Source organism: Ovis canadensis, chromosome 19 (assembly GCF_042477335.2).
Source record: "Ovis canadensis isolate MfBH-ARS-UI-01 breed Bighorn chromosome 19, ARS-UI_OviCan_v2, whole genome shotgun sequence".
NCBI lineage: Eukaryota > Metazoa > Chordata > Mammalia > Artiodactyla > Bovidae > Ovis > Ovis canadensis.
In genome coordinates, this window is record NC_091263.1 from 60,294,939 (window position 1) to 60,313,181 (window position 18,243).

At 46.4% G+C, this 18,243-nt stretch overlaps 1 long non-coding RNA gene across 1 annotated transcript in view; it reads right to left on the bottom strand.

The window, feature by feature from the left end:
- The window catches only part of LOC138424504 (uncharacterized), a 66,402-nt gene that overhangs the window by 9,292 nt on the left and 38,867 nt on the right, over nt 1–18,243 (bottom strand). The window lies entirely within an intron of this gene.

Below are 18,243 nucleotides of genomic sequence, written 5' to 3' on the forward strand. Positions count from 1 at the left end.
TTAAGTGGGATTTTCCCCGACGGCTTCTAAGCTGAGCTCGGGCTGTGGCCCTGATGCCATTACATGCTGAGCATCTCGAGGCAGCTGTGTTTCTGAGGAGTCTGGAAGGTCTTGGTTGTGGGCATGGTGGTTTGAAGATTTCCTTTTGTCTCCCCTGCTCCGTCCCCTGGTTGTCCAGCCTCGTTTTCTGCACCCTTTCTGGAGAGGGCATTACTTGTTCACTGCAGAGGTGGGGATGGAGAGGACACACTGCCAGTGTTTCTCTTTCCTCTGTTCACTTTGCAGGGTGGAACTTGGTGCCCGTTAGACCTGAGGGCACCTGTACCGAGTCCCTAGGGAATATTCAGCTCGCAACATCTTCAGCTAGTTAAAAAAAAAACCAAAAACAAAAAACCAGGACACCTCTTTGCAAAGAGTACCATCACCTGTGTTCTCATCTCAGACTTGTGCTGTTTTAGAAGTTTGGGAAGACACATGTTCTGCAGCCCTCACAGGCTCAGTGGCCCTCAGGTCAGCCCGGCCACCTGTGGCTCTTATTGCACAAGGATATTCGCTCCCCCTGCCCCCAGCTGCAGTGAATTGCAAGCAAAAGATCTTGAAAGTAAAAAGCACTAATTAGTTTGAAATGTCACTTTTTTGGTTTTTATTATACAAAAACCATGAAGTAATTTTTTTTATTTGCTAAACCAGATTTTTTGTTCCTTTCTAGTGATTCATGTTTATGAAGAGAGTTGAATTTAACAATCCTAGTTTTTAAAAGAAACTATTTAATGTAAAATATTCTACTTGTCATTCAGATATTATGTATATCTTCTATGGCCTTTATTCTGTACTTTTAATGTACATATGTCTGTCTTGTGTGATTTGTATATTTCACTGGTTCAAAAACAAACTTCGAAAGGCTTATGCCAAATGGAAGATAGAATATAAAATAAAATATTACTTGTATATTGGTAAGTGGTTTCAATTGTCCTTCAGATACTTCATGTGGAGAGTTTTTGAGAAAACATGAGGGATAGTTTAGGGGTGACTACATGTTAGAAGAGTGGAGAATTTTACCAAAACCAAACTATTTGGGAGCTTCAAAAGATTTCTATATGTAACAGAACAAAAGGGGAATTCTCTTTTCCTATATATGTTCCTCAAAAAAATCAAGCAGATGGCTTAAAGCTGGTTATGGGATTGCTCACATTCTTCGAGCATTATGCATGTAGCTTAATTGTTTTAGAGCGTGTTGGTGGCGTAGCATCTCCAAGAAGAACTGAAAAGGCACATGCTTTTATCCTTGAAGAGAATCTTAGTGCAGAACCAGCGCATTTGGGTTCAGCACTGCAGCTAGTGTGCCACTTGACTTGAGCTTCTGTGGATGGAGTGTCTCTGTGCCCCTTGGAAAGCAGTTTTATGAAAAGCAAGCCTCGATCTGCAGAGAAGGAAGGAAACTGAAGGTTCGTTGTGTTAAGTGCAATTAATACGGGCCCTTGTGCTTCTTGAAGGCGCGGTGAGTCTGGGCCGCGACGCACAAGTTGATATGTTAGCCCCTTGCTTTTTTCTTTCTGGATAACCTTGCAACATATTGAAACCTTTTAAGGATGCCAAGAATGCATTATTCCACAAAAAACAGTAGACCAACATATAGAGTGTTTAAAATAGCATTTCTGGGCAAATTCAAACGCTTGTGGTTCTAGGACTCACATCTGTTTCAGCTTTTCCTCAGTTGTATATTGACCAGTGTTCTTTATTGCAAAAACATATATTCGATTTAGGAGTGTCAGCATTTTTTTTTTTTTTTCCATCTCATCCTGGACTGCATTCAAAATCTTCCCAATACAGGAAAATTAGCAAAAAAATTTATATACAGGCAGCAGCGAATGGAGTTATGTTCAAAATAGTAATTATGGGCTTAAGTAAAAGGAAGACTGTTTTAAGCTTTAGTCCAGTGTATCTGTTCAGTTCTTTGAGCTGTTGACCTGAGACCGGCACTGTTTAGTAGGCCATGCAAACCCTCTGCTTGTTCTATTTTCCAATACAGTTATCAATTTGTTTTTGTAAGACCTTATTCAAGCCACCAGAATCATCAAAGATGACATGTTACCACAAGTACTCCAAATAAAGAGACTGTCACGGGCTGACTCCTAGAGATCGTTAGCAAAAGCAACCCCCGAAGAGTGAGTGATCCATAATGTAAATAGAGACAGCCAGAAAAGGGACTAATAACTTGAAAGGTATATATATAATGCAAATACACCCCAAGGCATAGGTCTGCAATACTGTATTAGCACTGTAAAATAGACTTCTAAAATATTTATTTTTTTTAAAAGTATTTGTTACTCTCCCCTCTCTGTGGATTGGTGAGAGCCAGATGCAGATGCTATACCTTGAAAGTAAGGCAATGAAATACATTCTTAATATTGGAAACAGCAATGCAGGAATTAAAACTGAGTAAAAGAACCTTCTAATTTACCTGTTCACACAGCCCCTATATTTAACTCTGATGACTGGATAATATTTTATGTTAGAGAAACAGCATCTTGTGAGCCAACTTTAAAAAAAAATGAATGATTAAAGGTTGGTATTTTTTTCTTAAAAACAAAAATGTATCAATTTTAATCTAGAAGATTTAATTAACATGCTGTCTCTGTATTTCAGAGGCAAACAAGAAATGAGGAAAATTGCATCGTAGACCAGTTTTACGTGCAGTGTACTATTTGCTGGGCTAGAAATGAGATAAAAATTATTTATTTTTGTTCATATTTTGTACTATTCTATTAAAATCATTTTATGAAATCGGTGCAGTCACGTGTTATGTTTGGCAGAGATGGTGTTCATGACAACTGAAGTTTAATGTGGACCTGGAGCTTGATGTTGGCTCAGAGAATCCAGAAAAAATATCCACATTTCAGGCATGTACATCCTATGGTCAGATTTCAAGGCTCTATCGTGGATCTGAATGCTTACCTTTCTTTTTGCCCACAGCTGTTTCCCACCCCCTGCCACCCCCCATCATTTCTTATTTGTTCTGCTGCTACTAATGTATAAGAGAGTTGTATTTGGGAGACTGTTACTGCAGGCATTCAGCACAGTGACATCAGATTATGAAGACATTCCTGGGCAAGAGAAGAAAATGATTTGAGAAGAGAGAACAGTCTTCGGGAAATAGACTGAATCACCTGGAATATTCTGCTGGCTCCCTCTTGGATGCTGCCATGGTTGCCAGCCAGCTGCTGAGATCAGGTTCCTTACCTCGGTGGTGTTGACATCTGAGGCTGGAGCATTCTTTATTGTGGGGGTGCAATGTTGAGCAGCATCATTAGCCTCTACCCATGAGATGCCAGGAGGCCCCCCATTTGTGACAAGCAATAATGTCTCCTGACACCGGGGACTGTACCCCAGGGAGTAGAATCAACCCCCAGCTGAGAAGCACAGCCTGAGATAGAGGGACTGAGGTTCTGAGCACGCAGGGAAGGAGGGTCGATGGTGGATGGGTGCTTGCCCAGGGTGACACCTGAGCCTGAGAAGTTCCCTGCAAGCTTCCCCGTGTGAAGGACGGGGCTGCACCACCCTCCAGAGGGCAGCCCGACTGAGAATACAGGCTCTGCATCTCCAGTGGATGCCACAAATAAGACCTGGTGCAGCCAAACCAATAAATATTTTAAAAATATACATAGGCTCTGAAGCCAGACTCCTGGTTCAGATCTTGGTACTGCCATTAGCGCTGTCCCCGTGGGAAGCTGTATAACCTCTGTGCGCCCGTGTTTGAAGTGAGAGAATATTATACTGCAGGTTTTGTGAATAAGAGTTGCCGTGTTCGGGATGTTCAGAGCAGGTTCGAGTCCACAGTGAGGGCTTGCTCTCGGTTAGCTAGCAAGGACAGAAGAAGTCTGGAAAGACTACACCCTGGAGGGCGGGGCCCCTGTTGTGTACAATACCCCCAGCAGCCAGCTCAGAGCCAGGAAGGCCCTCTGAGCGTTTGGGGGAGCTTTCACACCGTGGCCCCCTGGCTGTGTGCTGCCAGATGTGCTTTCTTTGACTGGCAAAACATTAAAAAAAAAACACAAACCTCAAATTAGTTGCCAGCACTTGAAAGATGAGTGTGTTCACATTCAAGTGTGCATTTCTGGCTGCGACACGGGAAGACCTGGCCACCTGGGTCCACGGCGCCACAAGTCCCCAGCACAGGGGACACTCAGCTGCACCCCAACAGCTGCTGCCCACGCCCCCACCCGTCCAGCCTGTGTGTCCAGTCGGCCAGGCTTTCTGTCACCTGACTGAGCCCGCAGGCTCACGTGCTTGCTGTGCTCTTCACCAGTGTTTTCCTTCTAAGTCAGTTTCTCAATGTCATCCCTAATGACATTGTGGCCCAAGCAATCGTGAGCAGTTGCCATGTGCAGTGTGCCCTCGGAGGGGCTCACCACACGCCTCTTGCCTCAGAGACCCTGACCAGAGCAGCTCACCCCAGCGGTGACCCTTTGATGCTGATGCTGCCGACCCCGTGCTATAGACGCAGGGCCTCGAGACTCACAGGCTTGAGCTTCTTCACCCTGACAAGGCGTAGGCCCATTTTACAGGTGAGGACACCGACACCAGAAGAGTCAAGTCACTCACTTTACCACTTGTCCGTTGTTGAATAACACAACACACTCATACAAAAATTAGTGGCTTAGAACCATAGCCATTGTCTCCGCTTATGGTCCCGAGAGTCACTGACATGGGCCAGGTTAGCTGCAGGGGACCAGTGTCCCGCTGCTGTTACTTGGGGCTGGCAGATGGGCAAGGGGCTGGCTGATCCTACACGGCCCCTCATACATACCGAGAGCTGGTTCTGGCTGTTGGTTGGGCCTTTCTCTCCACACGGTCTCTTGTCTTTAGGGATAAGGGGCGCCCTGTGGCACCGTATCCCCTGCAGGTGAGATTGGAAGCTTCAGAGTTCCACTAGAGTCATCCCTCTGCATCCACAGGTACAGGGCACTGACTGTGGGACTCAAACATCCTTGGATTTTGGTATCTGAGGCAGTTCCTAGAACCAATTCCTGTGGCTGTGGAGGCGTGAATGCATATCACATCCGCTGCATTTACTAGCCAAAGCAAGCCCACGCACAGCCAGATTCAGAGAGAGAAACGCACACCACCTCTCAATGAGAAGAGTGGTGAAGCCAGAGTGCAAAAATCCGCACCAACTGTGAGACGCTGCCGAAGACCTTCAGGCCGTCTCCCTCACAGGCCAAGAGTCCAAGAGGCCCTCTCTCCTGCGACAGCACCTGAGACGATTCCCTTCTCTCACCCCCAGAAGCCAACCGTAAGCATGGTGCAGTGGGTGGGACGCAGACTTTGGAGTCAAGAAAACCTGGTTCCAAGCTCTGCTCTTTCGAGCTGTGTGCCCTTTGGCTAGTTACTTAACTTCTCGGAGCGTCATTCAGTATTCTCATGTGGATCAGGAGGCTATGATGCTATAGTGTGTAGGTGAGGATGGCTAATCATAGAAGTAAAGGGCATGGCAACAAATAAGACCTCAGGCAGTGGCATGAACAGCAGTCATGGTGGCAGCAATCACACACCCCCCTCCCGCCCCGCCCCGGCATGGCAAGAAACCAGCCACATTCCTATCACCCTGCTTTTGATGACTCATGAGCCTCCCTGATTCAGCAAATTGCAGGGTGCTTCCTCGGAGGCACTGGGAGGGGGCTCCTGAAGGTTCTTGATCCGGCTCAGGCTGGGGAAGCAGAGGGTGGGGAGTCAGGATGGGCCGGCTCGGCCTCAGCTCAGGCGTGCCAAGTCCTCCCCCATCCCTGGGAAACTCCAAGGAATGTTTTCCCATGTCTTAGGAGAGACCTGTACCACGAGCAGGGTGAGGAGCTACATCCTCTTTACGGAGCAAGATCCTGGGGCACAGGAGAGCAGCCTGGGCTCCTGAACCCCAGGTGCAGCCTGCACCGCACCCCAGCTGGCTGGCGGCAGGTAACTGTGCCCTCGTGGGGAGCCTTTGGGCCAACTGCGCTTCCTTTGGGCCTCAGGTTTCTGTTTATAAAGTGTGAACAGTAAGACCTGTGCAACTCACACCACTGATTTGTTAGCAATTCCTCCCTTTTCCTGAACACATGTCCTGGGTGGCTTATTTCTTTAAGCTATTTTCTTTAAGTTTATTTTCTTTACATGACTGATTTCATGGCATCTGACAAAAAAAGAAGGGTCACTCTTTCCATTTTACAGAAGAAAGAGAAGCCCCAGGAAATTAAGTGTCTTTCCCAAAACTACAGATCTGGTCAGAAGCAAAGCTGGGTCTCTCTGATTACAGAGCCCTTGCTTTCATCCACAAGATAATAGCGCCTCAGGGTTACTGGGAAGAGACAAATGGCAGGCTAGAAACACTAGGAACCCAACCTTTCATTCCTGACCCAGGCACTCGTCCTAGTTTTCAAGCTGAGACCACCTCAGAGTCCTTCATCCGAGTTCAAACGCTTGTGCAAGGAGGCCCCAGTGTGGGTCAGGAAGGGTCCCCTCTACAGGGTAACCAGGCCAGGGAGACCCTGACGCTGGCTGTACTGCGAGCCAGCAGGACCTTCACCGTCCGGATGGTGGCCCGGCTCTGGCCACCACTTTGCTGTGTGGCTTTGGGCGAATCTCTCCCCTTCTCTGGGCCTTACTTCCTGACATGTGCACAAGAGTTTGGTCAGGGTCACATGACTGAGTTTGATTTCCGGTTCTGTAGTTTCGCCTCCCAGGAATGTGAAGGCATGTGGAGATGGAGAACAGGCCTCAAACCCCATTATGTGGAAAGAGAATGCAAATAAAAACTGGGGCGACACAGGGAAAGCATGTCAGTGGCACGTGTCCTCCTCCGGAGCACACGTTCTCACACCCACAGGTCCCTGCCGCGAGCCCTGGCAGGCATAAGGTGGCGGCGTAGGACAGCTCTGAGCGTTGAAATCAGAACCGCCTGCACAATCTTGGGCAAGAGCCTTGACCCTTCTGAGCTCCCATTACCTGGTCTGTGAAAGGGGCAACCCTGTGCAGGGCAGTGGGCCCGAGGAGGATCACCCAGGAAAGGGTTCACCTAGCGGTAGGCAAGCAGTGACCACTCATTCAACAGAAGCTCCTATCTTAACTATCCTAACCCGCAAGCCCTCCTGTCTGCTGGGATCCCTCCCGCCCTGGAGAGAGAAGCCTGGGGCAATTACTTAGTGGCTGATGGCTCCTGAGTTATTCCAACATACTCGCTCTTCTGCATGCAGCTGGGCACCAGGCCTTCCGCAAGGTGCGAGAAAGAGGACACCCTCCTGTGCCTCCAGCTGCTCCACGTGACCCCGAGGTCACCCAGGCCTAACCTTCCAGAGGCCGCGCGGCGATCGCCTGGAGCCTCCATGCGCCGGCAGGAAAACCACACCCTGCGCACGTTCTCAACGAGCAGTGTAAACCACTTGAATTCGGGTCTCGCAAACCAAGAAACCAGTTCTAAGTGTTTTCACCTCTCCCACTGCTTCCTTCTAAATTTCATTAGGGCTGACAATTTGTATATCCACTTACAGTGTAATGTGATTTAAATGGTTGGCCGTAACTGTTAGCGATGGAGTTTTCCCGGGGCGCGGGGAGCTGAGAGGCACCGGGGACCTTTTTCCAGCGCGGCCGGGCCCCCTCCGCACCCAGGCGGTCGTTTTATAAGCCTGGATGTGGCTCGTCAGGCGCGGCGTCCGTCCTCAGAGACGGGAGGGCCTGCCTCTTGGCCCCATTCCCTCTTCACCCCACAGTCACTTTTGTTCTTGGAGGCCGAGCTGTCTTGGAGTTTTCGGCATGCGATAAAACACGCCCGACCGCAGGCCCCGCGTCGAGCCAGGACGGCTGGGGGAGAAGCCAAGCCCCTTGGCCGGCCGGCTGCATGGTTAGGCGGAATTGATAGTGTGTGTCCTGCTCTGCGGCTTTCCCTTTTGTTTTGGCTTTGTAACTAAAACAGAGCTGATGCCTCGGAGATGGGCTGTTCAGCTTTCTTTTATTCCCATCAGTGTGTCATACACATTGTGTGTGTGTGTGTGTGTGTTTGCGGGGGAGGTAAGCAGTTATCATGGATTGAATGTGGGTTTGAATTCTCGCCCTGTCTCGCTTGGGGACGTCAGGCACGACCTTCTGCCTCTCTTTGGGTATCCATTTCCTCATCTGGAACAGGAAGCTGGGTGTTCCTTCCATACAATAATTAATTAGGTGAAGTATCTAGAACTGCACTGTCCAGTGCAGGAGCCACCAGTCACATACAGCTATTTCAATTTAAGGAAAACACAAAAGTAAGATCCCACATGCTGCAGCTAAGACCTGAAACAGCCAAATCAAGACAGAAGATGCCATGCATTTAAAAAACAATAAAATATCCAGTTCCTCAGTTGCACTAGCTGCGCTTCACATGCTTAACAGTCACACATCCAAAGTGACGGTGATGCTACAGGGCTTTCCCGCACTGAGAACAGTTCTGCTGGGAGCGCTGGCCTGGAACGGCACCTTGACCCACTAGACACCCAAGATGGACCAGCAGGAGGAACAGGGGGCCACCACCGGCACCAGCACCAGCGCCTGCGGTGGACAGGGGCTGATTCAAACCAGAAAAACATTATCCACAGTGCCGCTTCCCTGGAATGGAGAATGTGAAACTCACAATTCAGCTGTCTCGTTGCAAGGACCCGTTTCTCGTACATAGAATGCCCAAACGTGGGAAAATACTCCACAGAGAGGCAGATGCAACAAGAACAGCCAAGACTGCGACGTGCAGAATGGAGGCTGTCACCGCACAGGTGTGCAGTGCCATCGGTTCTGGACCATGTTAGTTACGGTTCTTTTGGTGGCAGTCCCAGAACCCCGCTCCAGCTGGAGGGAGCCAGCGCTCCGTGGAAGATGGTGTCATGTCTCCTGGAAGCCAAGGAGGCCTCGAGCCAGGGGGTGGCTCCGGCAGCCTCAGATCAGAGAAGCGCGGGCCCTGCTTCTGCCGCGTGCTCCAGAATCAGCTGGGATTTTCTAAGGGACAGACGCTGGGGCCCTCTTTTGGACAGCAGACTCACTGTGGTCAGAGGGAGTCCCGGGAGTCTGCTCCTTCCAGGAGCCTTGGGTGTTCCAGATGTTCCCTCCCACGTCTCCTGTGTTTCTAGAAATCTCCCTGTCGGGTTGATCACCAGGACCCTGAGTGGGGACCTGCCATCCTTCAGTCAGCACGCGTGGGGGTGGGGAGCTGAGCCCGACTCCTGGAGTCTAAATCCCTAGAGTTAATGTGGGACCCTGCAGCCCCCATTCTGGGTCTTTATTCAAAAGGACCCGAATCAGGATCTCAAAAAGCCGTCTGCACGCCCATCCTCGCTGCACGTTTATTCACAACAGCCGAGACCTGAAAAGAGCCTACACGCCCACCAGCAAATGAATGGATAACATACACACACAAGGAAACAGTATTCAGCTTCAAAAAACCAAAAAACCCAGAAATCCTGCAGTACGTGACAACACAGATGAAACTGGAGGACAGACGTTACGCTGAGCAAAGGAAGCCAGTAGAGAGGACAGGTACTGCGTGATTCCACTTACATGAAACATCCAGAAGAGTCCAGCGCCTACAGAGAGAGAGACTAGAAGGGCGGTTGCCAGGGGATGGAGGGGAGGGGGAAATGAGGGCTGCTGTTCAAGGGTATAGGGTTTCAGGCATGCAAGAAGGATAAATTCTTGCGACCTGCTGTACACCCCTGCGCCTGCCGTTAACAATACTGTATTGTACAGTTAAAATTTGTTAAGAGGTAGATCTCATGTTAAGTGTTCTTACCACAATTTAAAGGGGGGGAAAAAAAGAGGGAGAGAGAATTCTGATGAGGTGTCCAGAGAGCGCAGACACGGCTCCTGCAGGGCAATGCCGTTTCAGGACTGTATTTTGTGACGTCTAGGGGCGGTGAGGCAGTCTGTCATGCAGTCACAGATAACCGATGCAAAGAGCTATATTTTATTTTCTTTTGGGGAGAAAACCATTTCTCTTACTATTTAATGTGTTGTTGATTTTGCAACTTTTCAGTGAAAAACTTAGTCCTGAGAACACGTGATTTTAACGGGTGTGTCACACGCCTGACTTGCTGATATCCAGGGGTCTTCATCTCATTTTTGCCCTTAGACTAAATGCTCTATTCCATAATGGAAATGAATGGGGAAACTTCATCTGTGTGTGGGTGGGGAATGTCTGAATAGCATGCACAAAAGTGTTCACAGCAGCAGAGTCAGTGTTTAATTTGATTTATAATTTGATTATAACGTTTATAATATTGATAATGAATTTTTTTTCAAATAAGTCATTTTAACATATAAAAGGATATATGAAATACTGGTTGACGTGTGTAATTACGCCTGGGAAACCTGTGGAAAACGATCTGTCGGCTACCTTCAGGGGTGAAGTTAGAAAAGTTTTGGGTCCCAAGGGTGGAGGGTCGCTGAGGAGTTCGGCAGTTGTTAACCACACTCCTCCCTACCCAGGAGTCAGAGAAGCAGGATGTGCTAGGATTGTTCCAGAATGTCAGGCTAAGGGCTCCCAAGGAGTTTGCTCTTTGTACTTGGGACAGTGCTCTGTGCTGATAATTTTGTAAAAGTGCTGAAGAAACAGATGAAGAAAGGATTTCAGTCAGACTCACGGGGTGAAGCTTGGAGAGGGGGGAGAATCAGAACGCTAGCGGTCAAGAACTCACCTGCCAGTGCAGGAGGTGTAAGAGATGTGGGTTCGATCCCTGGGTCAGGAAGATCCCCTGGGCATGGCCAGCCACTCCAGTCTTCTTGCCTGGAGAATCCCACGGACAGAGGAGCCTGGTGGGCTGCCATCCACAGGGTCGCATAGAGTCAGACAGCACTGAAGGGACTAAGCGTGTACACACGTGTACATGGTGAAGCTTGGAGAGCAGCGATACTTGGAGGACGTTTACTCGACACAGAGCATCTGGGTTCCCTTGCATCTCTGACCTGGGGCTGGAAGTACAGGGGACCAAGGACGTGTAGCTGAGCAGTTGCGGCTTTCAGTGGGGGTGACTGAGGAACCGTGCCAAACTGTAGTGGAAACCGGTCCACTCGGCCAGCAGTCAAGGGAAGCAAAGCTGTGGTGAGCACGGGGAGGTCCTCCTATTCGAGGCTGCGGTAAAGCGGGATGGCAAGCTCCTAGCAGGCAATGCAGCCCAGCCAACGGAGGAAGCTGGGAGGGAGCTCCCCCTTGGTTTCAACAGAGCTGCCTGCCCCCTTGCCATGGACGTGTTTTCTCAACTACTTGAAGACAGAAATGAATTAATGGCTTCTTACTTATTTGTTCACTTGCTATCTTGCTTGCAAATGAGAACTTTCATTACCACTATTATTCATAATTGTAAATTTATAATTTATATGTATAATTATTAATATCAAATAATGTTGTGCACCTCAAAGTCTCTTGGGTTTAGTATCAATATGGCTATGGTTGTCTTCTTTTGGTTGGTACTTGTCTCTTTCAATCCTTTTATTCAACTGCTCTGAATCTTTAGATTTTGAGTGTTTCTTCTAAACATCTGGAGTTGGATTTTCTTTATTCTGACAACCTTTACTCTTTGTCTTTTAACTGAAAAGTCAGTTCATTATAGTGACTGTGATCATTGATGTATTTTGAGCTTTCTATTTGTCTTACTTTTTCTTTTTTGGGGCTTCCCTGGTGGCTCAGCTGGTAAAGAATCCACCTGGTTCGAACCCTGGGTTGGGAAGATCCCCTGGAGAAGCGAACAGCTACCCACTCCAGTATTCTGGTCTGGAGACTTCCATGGACTATTCCATGGGGTCGCAAAGAGTCAGACACGACTGGGAGACTTTCACTCACTTTCTATCATTAATCTTCCTTCTTCTTTGGGGTGAGTAGTGTTTCTTTTCCCTCATTCCATTTCCTGGCTTTTTGTTTTGAAAATCACAGTTCCTATTTTTTGACAATGTGGATAACCATATGCTTAAACATTTACATTGAAGACAGTCTAATATTAATCAGTACCTTGATCCTCCTCTCAAACAATGCAAGGTTCTTAGATCATTTGAATTTTAGTTTTACTCCTAATGGATATGCTCTTATTTGACCAGTGTGTTAGTTGTTTAATGCCCTGTAATAGACACTGCAAGTATTATTTTACAGTGTTTAGATTTTCCAGTATATTTGCCAAGATCTTGTTTCTCAGACCATCTGTGATCTGTACTGACCTTGCCTAGTGCTGGAAGTACAGCCTTTAGATGTTCTTTTGGTGAGTTATCTTAGTGGGAATTAGCTTTTATTTTATGGAAAATGTTTTTATTTAACCATCAGTCTTAAGTGGATGTTTTTCTGGGTATAAATGACAGTTCTTCATCCATTTCTTTCAGTTCAGTCGCTCAGTCGTGTCCGACTCTTTGCGACCCCATGAATCGCAGCATGCCAGGCCTCCCTGTCCATCACCATCTCCCGGAGTTCACTGAGACTCACGTTCATCGAGTCAGTGATGCCATCCAGCCATCTCATCCTCTGTCATCCCCTTCTCCTCCTGCCCCCAATCCCTCCCAGCATCAGAGTCTTTTCCAGTGAGTCAACTCTTTGCATGAGGTGGCCAGAGTACTGGAGTTTCAGCTTTAGCATCATTCCTTCCAGAGAACACCCAGGGCTGATCTCCTTTAGAATGGACTGGCTGGATCTCCTTGCAGTCCAAGGGACTCTCAAGAGTCTTCTCCAACACCACAGTTCAAAAGCATCAATTCTTCAGCGCTCAGCTTTCTTCACAGTCCAACTTTCATATCCATACATGACTACTGGAAAAACCATAGCCTTGACTAGATGGACCTTTGTTGGCACAAAATATTATGATAACCAAGCTGTGTGCTAGACACTGAGGAATCGGGTGTAAACTGGTGCACACTCTCTCTTGTTCCTATGGGATTAACCAGATGGGAAAACAGACACTCAAACCACTACACCCACAAACATGACAGTGTCGGTAACCGACATGAAGGGTCCACCGTGCTCTGCTTGCACGAGGGAGCTCGTCCTAGTCGGGGAACCAGGAAAGGCTTCCCTCAGAGAAATGAAAATTGAGTTGGGGATTAAACCAAAGCTCAGTGAATAAGTTGGAGGTACCCTGGGCACAGGCAGAGTTGGAAAGAGTGGAGTCGGGAGAGTATTCCAGCCATAAGAAATAGCAAATGCAGAGGCCCTGTGCGGTATGGCATGTCTGAGAAGCTGGAAGATGGCCAGTGGGACTAGATGACCAAGAATGGAGGTAACAGTGGCCAGCGAGGCTGGGAAGTTCCACTGGAGGTCTGAAGAATCTGCAAGAAGAGCTTGCAGATTGTGGTGAAGATTTGGGGCCTTCTACTAAAATGATATCTTTCTATTTAGAATTCACAGTGGAGAAGTTGAAGGAAGGAGATAAGGAAAGAGGAAAGGCAGCTAGCCAGACAGGTTTGATTCCCAAGGATAAGACCCTGTCTAAAGTACAAGGCACTTGCTATCCAAGTCCTCCTGCTGATATGTCTGTAGCCAGACATAGACCTAAACTTCCCGTCTATGGTGTTCACAACTTGCTAAAGCTCATTTCATCTAAAAGAGAAAGGCAGATAATCAACAACTTTTCCTTGACTCACTTTTCAAAATAGTTGACAAAAAGCATTAAAGTCAGTGTCAGCAACCTCCTGTCCCATCCTCTACTCCTGCCCTCTGTCTCTCCCCAAATACACCATGGAAAAAAGACAGTCTCTCCTCAGCAAGTGTTGTTGGGACAACTGGACAGCCACGTGTACATCAATGAAGTTAAACACATCCTCCCACTATCTGCAAAAATAAACTCGAAATGGCTCAAAGACTTAAACGTAACACATGACACCCAAAAACGCAAGATAGACAAAAATAGGCAAAACACTCATAAACTGCAGCAGTGTTCTCTTAGGTCAGTCTCCCAACACAACAGAAATGAAAACAAAAATATATGGGATGAATCAAGCTTAGCAGCGTTTTCACAACAAACAAAAATCATAAATAAAAGACAAGGCAATGTATGGATGGACTGGGAGAAACTATTGGCAAATGATGTAACTGACAAGGGCTTACTTTCCAAAAGACACCAATAGCTCTCGCAGCTCCATAATGAAAAACTATCCAATTAAAAATGGGCAGAAGACCTAAGCAGACATTTCTCCAAAGATGACATATGGGTGGCCAATAAGAACATGAAAAGGTGCTCAACATCACTAATTATCAGGGATATGCAAATCAAAACTCCAATGAGGTATCACTGCACACTGGTCAGAATGGCCATCATGAAAAGCCTATAAATAATAAATGTTGGAGAGGATGAGGAGAAAACGGAACCTGTCTACACTGTTGGCAGCAATGGGGTTGGTGCAGCCACTATGATCACAGACATATTAATATGCCTTTTGCTACCTGAATATTGCTGACTAGAGACATATCAATACATTTTTAGGGAGTGATACAATTAACATTACCGTGTGAAATTGTTAGAGCTTAGAATCGATCACAGGTTCATTATATGACTTATGATTGTTATTATCATCAACATTTTGCCCCATTAGGTTTTTGTTCCAACCATGAATATTATAAACACAAGTTTAGGGCTGTAAAATTTTCAAAAAAGATGCATCACCAAAAAAAAAAAAAAACTTCAAAAATGAGTGGATATTTTTCAGTGAATTTTACGCAAATATTTTCTCTGATTGTCCAAGCAACATATATACTAGTATCTTAGAAGATGATAATTCTTCAGAATATAGTTATGATTCAGACGATGTGAAAATTAGACCAACAGAAAGACAAAAAGATTCTGATACAGACAGCGAAAGTGAAGCTCACGGTGATGGAGAATGCTCCTTTGCTTCTGAGAAGAGTGCATTGAAGGCAACAGTTCCTGAAAATTAGAAGCCTTTACAGCTGTGTCAGGTATAACCACGGGATGTGATAACCCACAGAGTGTTTGTGAAATGATAGATTTAATTTCGGGTAGTGACTTTTGTGAGCTGGTTGCTTGTCTAACTTGTATCACCAACAGAATGAAAAACCATATAAAAAATATGGTAAGGCTTTAAAATGGACTGATGTAGCCAACAGTGACATGAAAAAGTTTCCTGGATAATAATTTTGATGGGACAAATAAGAGTCACAGTGGAAAGAACATTGGTTGACTGATAACCTTACTTGAAACATCTATCTTTCCAAAGTTTATGACAAGAAGAAGGTTCAAATAAATAACGACATTTCTTCAGTTTAAAGACACCTTTAGTGACAACTCCACTTCCTACAGAGAGAATTTCAAAAGTTAAGCCTCTTCTGGATTCTTTTCTACCAAAATTTCAATTGCTGTGCATACTCACACAAGAGCCATCACTTGATGAGACAATGATAAAAGGGGCGTGGATGACTCCGACTCAAAACCTATAATCCAGGAAAAACCCCCAAAATATGGAATTTTGGTCAACATGGTTAGTGAACGTGAAAGTGGACACATATGCAACCTTGAGATTTACACCTTGAGGTGAAGGGAAGAAACTAGGAAATAATATTATTGGTAGTAGCCATATTTTGGGTCATGGAACCATGTTACCAAGACAATTATAATGGTGTGTGTCCACATCTGAAATATTTTTGAAAAATAAAACCAGAGTTTGTTGGAGTATAAGAGAGAATCATGGTCTATGAAATCAATTTAAGGAGAAATCTAGAAATCTATAGAGGGGAAAAATGACATTCTTATGGAAGGGGGAAGCAATTTTTACATGGAAGGACAAGAGGCTCGTATGCACAGAGACAACCATTCACGACACCACCGTAGCCTCTATAGGACAGGAGGACGGGGACTGGCCATCACAGGACTACCCCACTGGCACATTAGAGTATAATAAATATATGAAGGGAGTTGATCGATCCATCAATATCTGGCAAACTTTAATGTCCTCTGGAAAACTTGAAAATGGCATAAGACAGCGGGTTTCTATTTGAATAACTGTGGTTTGCTCAATACATTTAAATTTTATTATAAGCTTGAAAGTGAAGTCGCTCAGTCGTTTCCGACTCTTTGCGACCCCGTGGACTGTAGCCTACCAGGCTCCTCCATCCATGAGATTTTCCAGGTAAGAATGTTGGAGTGGGTTGCCGTTTCCTTCCCCAGCTTAATGCTCCAAATAAAATGCCTTAGAAGCAGTGTTTCCTAGCAGCACCTACAGAATGGGTCACTGAGCATTCTGGGGAGTGCAGTGGCAGCCCCACACCTGGTCCTTCTCGTGGCATTTCTAAAAGAGCCCCCGGGAAACATCCACCCTATTGACTATCACAGAAAACAAAAGAACATATTCTAGATACAATAATACCCCCAGGACTAAAAATAAAAGGTGGCCAGAAAGTACAGAGTCTGCTCTTCCTGCACAGTGAAACACTACATATTTGTAACAGGTGTTCTCTCTCCCTGCACAGAGGTGCCTGCTACGCTGCCTATGCACACGTACACACTATGTCACGTCATCCAGTCAATCAGTCGTGTCCAGTTCTTTGTGACCCACAGTCCACAAGGCTCCTCTGTCCATGAAATTCTCCAGGCAAGAATACTGGAGTGGGTTGCCAATTCCTTCCCCAGGGGATCTTCCCAATCCAAGAACTGAACCCAGGTCTCCCACACTGCAGGCAGATTCTTTACCATCTGAGCCGTGCTTCAGTGAGACGTCTACAAAGTTTCAAACAGATACATTAAATGCAAGAAACTGTTGATATTTACTCAAAGGCAGGTGTTTCAATACTCACACATAACAAATTTCTGGTCATAGGCATTAGTTCCTGCAAAAATCACCCAGTCAGTAATGTGTTAAAGCTAAAAGTAGAGTTATCATATGATTTAGAAATACCCGCTCCTGGGCACGTATCCAGACAAAACTCTCATTTGGAAAGACACTTACTTGCACCGCTCCGGTCATCACGCCAGCTCACAACAGCCAAGACACAGAAGCAACCTGAACGTCCAACGACAGATGGACACAGAAGACGCGGCACGGAGATACAGGGGGATGTTACTCAGCCATAAAAGAGAACGAAATAATGCCGCTTTCAGCAACATGGATGGACCAGATAGCGATTATCACACTACAGGAAGTCAGAGAAAGACAAGTATCGTATCATGTCACTTATATGTAAAATCTAAAATGCAATATAAATGAGCTTATTTACATAAATAGAACCTCAGACATAGAAAGCAAACTTACAGTTACCCAAGGGAAGGGGAGTGGAGAGGGATAAACTGGGAGTTTCGGATTAGCAGATACAAACCACTATATATAACATGGATATACAACAAGGTCTTAGTATAGAGCACAGGGAATTATATTCAATATCTTTTGGGAGAGATCAAGAAGGTAGAACAGAAGGACACGGAGTTCCCTCCTCCCATAAATACATCAAAAAATCTACATGTGGAAAAGCGCTCACAGAACAGCTCCTCACTGCTGGCAGAAGATCTCCTAGGATCGAAACCGCAAGAAAGGGCTTCCCTGGGGGCTCAGTGGTGAACCTACCCATGCAGGCGACACCGGTTCCAGCACCGGCCCAGGAAGATTCCACATGCGCGGAGCAACTAAGCCGGCGCGCCACAGCTACTGAGCCTGTGCCCTAGGGCTTGGACCCGCAACGACTGGACCCACGCGTCGCAACTACTGAAGCTCACGCACCCTGGAGTCTGCTCTGCAACCAGAGAAATCACTGCAATGAGAAGCCGGCGCACGGGGCCTGAAGGAACCCCTACTCGCCACAACCAGAGAAAAGCCCAGGTCTCATCGAAGAGTCAGCACAGCCAAAATTACAGTAATAATAATATTATAACTATATCATAATTATATTGTAATAGTATATGATAAAATTATAATAATATTAATTAATAATTTATAATAATAATAAACCTGCAAGAAACATTACCAAGTGACCAGGTACAAAGGAAGGGGAAGACAAAATGGATTCAGCATGGGGCCTGCACCCCTGGGAGGGTGCTAGGAAAGAGGAGAGGTTCCTTCACTCTGGGAACCCCCTTCAACAGCTGGGACATCAGCCAGGACAGGAAGGAACTTCACAGGCTCAGAGCAGAGTGTGGCAACCAGCCTGTGGCGGGCCAACAGAGAGGAACCATGTGGACGCTGGCCATTTCTGTTGGCTGCAGTCCACAGCCTGAGACTTGCGCCTGCTGGCACGCGCAGTGGCTGGGTGCTGAAACTCAGGTTTCAACGAAAAGATCAGGA